At 43.2% G+C, this 3783-nt stretch overlaps 1 pseudogene; it reads left to right on the top strand.

Annotated features, from left to right (window-relative positions):
• LOC17894126 overlaps positions 1-3783 on the top strand; it is an 8495-nt pseudogene that overhangs the window by 3045 nt on the left and 1667 nt on the right.

Here is a 3783-nt window from a genome sequence, read left to right as displayed (position 1 = left end):
CACATGAGTTGAGTGCAGCAGCTTCCCAGTGCAATGTACTCGGCTTCTGCTGTTGACAGAGAAACACTGTTCTGTTTCTTGCTGTGCCATGAAATCAGGTTGTTGCCCATGAAGAAACATCCACCACTTGTGCTTCTACGATTGTCCAATGAATCAGCCCAATCAGCATCACAGTAGCCTGTCAAGCTCCTGGTTGTATCCTTGGTGTAATATATCCCAAGATTTACAGTCCCCTTGATGTACTTGATGATCTTCTTAACAGCCAACAAATGAGACTTCTTTGGTTTGGCTTGATACTGAGCACAGATTCCAACAGATAAACAGATGTCTGGTCTGCTGGCAGTTAAGTACAACAGACTCCCGATCATTCCTCTGTAAACTCTTTCATCAACATCCTTTCCTGCTTCATCCTTTGAGAGCTTGTCAGTCACACTCATTGGAACCTTCGCCTCTTTACTCTTAGCGAGACCAAAACGTTCAACTAAATTCTTGGCATAGGTGCTCTGTGAAACAAATATTCCATCAGCTGATTGTTTCCCTTGCAGCCCCAAGAAATAGTTTAACTCCCCACACATGCTCATTCAAATTCTTGAGTCATGTTCTTCACAAACTGATCAACTAGCGGCTGACATGTGGATCCAAAGACAATGTCATCAACATATATCTGAACAAACATCACACCATTGTTATCTTGCAACACAAACAGAGTTTTGTCTACATTCCCACGCACATATCCCTGTTTGATCAGAAATGTTGTCAGACGCTCATACCAAGCTCTTGGAGCCTGTTTCAATCCGTAGAGAGCCTTCTTTAGCTTGTACACATGATCAGGACGCTGAGGATTCTCAAATCCTTTAGGTTGCTCTACATACACTTCTTCTTGGAGAATTCCATTTAGAAAGGCACTCTTAACATCCATCTGATGCAATGTGAAATTCAGAGCACATGCCATGCCAAACAGAAACATGATGGACTCCAGTCTTGCTACAAGAGCAAAGGACTCGTTAAAATCAATGCCTTCTATCTGAGAGTATCCTTGAGCAACCAACCGCGCCTTATTGCAAACAATACATCCATGCGCATCACTTTTGTTTTTAAAGATCCACTTAGTACCCACAACATTGACATCAGCTGGTCGTTGTTTGAGCTCCCAGACATCACTTCGTTCAAACTGCTCTAGTTCATCTTGCATAGCAGCAATCCAGTATTCATCAACAAGAGCATCTCTGTGATTCTTGGGCTCCAGGGTTGACACAAAGCAAGCAAACTGCACAACCGCCGCCATCTGTGGAACTTCAGCAGCAGCATTCTTCTGCTTATGGCCAGCGAGTTGCTTGAAGTCGATCTTCTTTCCTCTAGTAACTCTGCCCCCCTGAATCATACCTATAATATCATTAGAGGTGTGATTATTATGCACCTGAGGAGTAGGTAGAGGCTCAGCAGTGTCTTCATCGGCGTCGGAGCCATCATCAACTTCCTGCTCTGGACTTGGTTCATACCCCACAACTCCTTCATTGTAATCCTTAGGAGCATTAGTTACTGAGAGCACATTTTCATATACACGAAAAGACGCATCATCAAACACCATATTAACAGTCTCTTGATGTGCAAGCTTCAGCATCGTACGAACATTTAGATGTCCTAACTTCTTATGCCACATCTCAGTTTGAAAGTCAACAGCTGCTTGAAAACAACGATTACCTGAACTCCACATGTAACAATTATTACCAGACCGCTGTCCCTCAAGTTGAACACGTCCTAGACGATCCACAGCCTTGCAGTTGGCCTTGGTAAATGTTACATCCAGACCCTCATCACACAATTGACTGATGCTAATCAGATTGGCCTTCAGTCCATCAACCAGAAACACATTATGTAAGCTTAGTTGAGATTCACCAACTGTGGTACCTTTTCCTCTGATTTTTCCTTTTGCACCATCTCCAAAAGTAACTCTGCCTGCTGAAACCTGTTCAAACTCTGACAGATTGTCTTGAGCTCCAGTCATGTGTCTTGAACATCCACTGTCAAAATACCACTTCTCCTGAGTTGACTCCTGTTCATCAGCAGTGTAAGCAACATTGCAGTACAGATCTTCCTTTCTGATGTAAGCTCTGTTCGTATTCTTAGAATCCCTGTGATACCGCTGATGCTGCATCATTGCAGACACACGATTCAAAAAACCATAGCATTGTGCCTTGTAGTGATTCAGATTACCATAATACCAACAACCTGTTCTTCTGCTACGGTGAAGACGAAACACAGAACCATAAGCTGACTGAACCTGTTCACGAGGAGCCATTCTTGATTTACGAACGTGAGCTGATTTTTCTTGATTAGATGAGGACACAACACGCCTCTGATTCTTCTGAGAAACAGGCTTCCTTTGAGTAGCTTCTGCTGGCTGTGGAGCTGCCTTAACAAACTTAGTTGTACCATTGGAGTTTCCACCTTGATACCCTAAACCCCAGTTGACATTAGCCGTTCGTCCCACAGTTAGGAGTTTGTCCTGATCTTTAGTGCCTTTGCTCAGCATCTTGATGTTTCTGAGTTGATCCTCCAACTGCCTCTCAAGACCCTGCGGCTTGACTTTCTCAGCTTCAAGATCCTTGGATATCATAGAAACTTTCAATTGAAGTTCATCTCTTTCAGTGGTTAGATCAGCGATCTCCTTTGTCTTGTTCATCAGACTCCTGATCAAAAGAGCAACTTGTTCTTCAGTTGGAAGATTTGCTTCATCATCCTCTGATTCATCACCAACGACCTGACTAACATCCTCCTGAGCTGTCACACCAACACTCTCATCGTCTTCCTCAATGATACCCAAAAATGCCACAAAATTGTTTAACACTTCTCCTTTTCCTTCATCTTCATCAGTATCACTCTCACTCCAAGTCACATACGATTTCTCTTTGGAGTCTCTTCCTAGGCATTCAGCCTTGGTGTGACCATAGCCCTTACACTCATAACATTTCAGTGCATTTTTCTTCTTCAAATTCGGACATTCAGCCTTGAAGTGTCCATAGCCTTCACACTCAATACATTGTTTCTCAGACTTATCACTCCTCTTGAATTCTTTTTGTTGCCCTGATCTGTTGTTGACTGAAGACCCACGTTGCTGACCTCGCTCCATTTTCTTGAAGTACTTTCTCACAAGCATACCAACTTTATCATCATCTGCAGATTCCTGAGTGTCAACAGTATTCAGTGCGAAAGTTTTTCCACTCGCCTGCTCCTTTTTCTTAACTTGTAGCTCATATGCCTGCATCATCCCAACTACTTGATCGAATTTCAACTCATCAGAATTCAACGAGACATCGATTGCAGACCTATGTGGCTGAAACTTCTCTGGCAGACTTCTGAGAAATTTTTTAACCAACTTCTTATCTTTATAGCGTTTTCCCAACACTATAGCCTCTTGAGAGATGTTACTCTGCTTGCTGATGAATTCCTCAATAGTCTCACTATCTCCCATAGTCAAGTTCTCGAAGTCAGATGCTAAGATGTCAAGTATGGTTCTCTTCACATTGCTGGTTCCTTCGAAGGTGACCTGAAGGATATCCCATGCCTCTTTTGCAGATTCACATCCCTGAACTCTGGTGAACTGATTCACAGGCAGCGATTTGAAGATTAAGGACAGAGCTGTTGCGTTGTGTTTTGCTGCAAGCTTCTCCTCTGCAGTCCAATCCTTCTTGGGTTTCGAAACAGCATCTCCAGCCTCGTTTGTTTTCACAGGGGCTGTCCATCCATCTTCAACAGCTATCCAGGCATCAAGATCAGCACTCT

The sequence above is a fragment of the Capsella rubella genome, unplaced genomic scaffold (genome assembly GCF_000375325.1).
Source record: "Capsella rubella cultivar Monte Gargano unplaced genomic scaffold, Caprub1_0 scaffold_2, whole genome shotgun sequence".
NCBI lineage: Eukaryota > Viridiplantae > Streptophyta > Magnoliopsida > Brassicales > Brassicaceae > Capsella > Capsella rubella.
Note: the sequence above shows the minus strand (reverse complement) of the source record. Positions and strands in the feature narration are given on the sequence as shown.